The sequence below is a fragment of the Crinia signifera genome, chromosome 2 (assembly GCF_055691185.1).
Source record: "Crinia signifera chromosome 2, ASM5569118v1, whole genome shotgun sequence".
NCBI lineage: Eukaryota > Metazoa > Chordata > Amphibia > Anura > Myobatrachidae > Crinia > Crinia signifera.
In genome coordinates this window covers 111,570,589-111,571,268 of record NC_139218.1, presented here as the reverse complement: position 1 = coordinate 111,571,268, position 680 = coordinate 111,570,589, and positions in this window count along the sequence as shown.

The window sequence follows — 680 nt, the reverse complement described above, 5'->3', positions numbered from 1 at the left end:
TGTGATCCTGGATCCCTCACTCTCTGTGCACTGATTGGGAGGCAGACCCTCCGCTTTGTGCTAAGAAATCGGCCCACCTGGCCATCAGCCCCTCTGGCATTTGCCAGAAGTGCTAGATGGCCAGTCCAGCCCTGCTTGAGGTGGTAACAGGACGTTTAGTGGGAGCGCTTTTTGAGTTAAAAGTAGCACACTTTTGGTGCTTTGAGCTCAAAACCTCCTAGTATCTATCCCCTGGCGTTGATTGTTGAACGGTGATGAATGCTAATGCATCATCGCCAGCCGGCTTGTGAACAAGGGCTATGCTGCAGCTGAAGTATGTCCCTAAAGGCCCCGTTACACTAGGGCGACTTGTCCTGAGGACAAGTCGGCCCCGACTTCCCCCTAAACTTCCCCGGCAGCTCTCCGGGGGAGCTTGATAAGATTGGCACTTGATGTGCCATTTTTTACATGTGATAAATCATCTCGATTTATCACATGTAAACCCGGGGAACAGGGGGGGGGGGGGCTGCAGAACAGGGCTGCTGGTGGGGGGCGCTGCTAAGGCAGCGTGCAGGGGACGCTGCGGGGGACAGTGACAGAGCCGGGCAGGGGGAGGCGGGAGCTGTCAGTGCTGGAAAAAAAGCCTATACAATGAATGGGAAGCCTGTGATTGGCTGAGCGCTCTCTCAGCCAATTGCTGA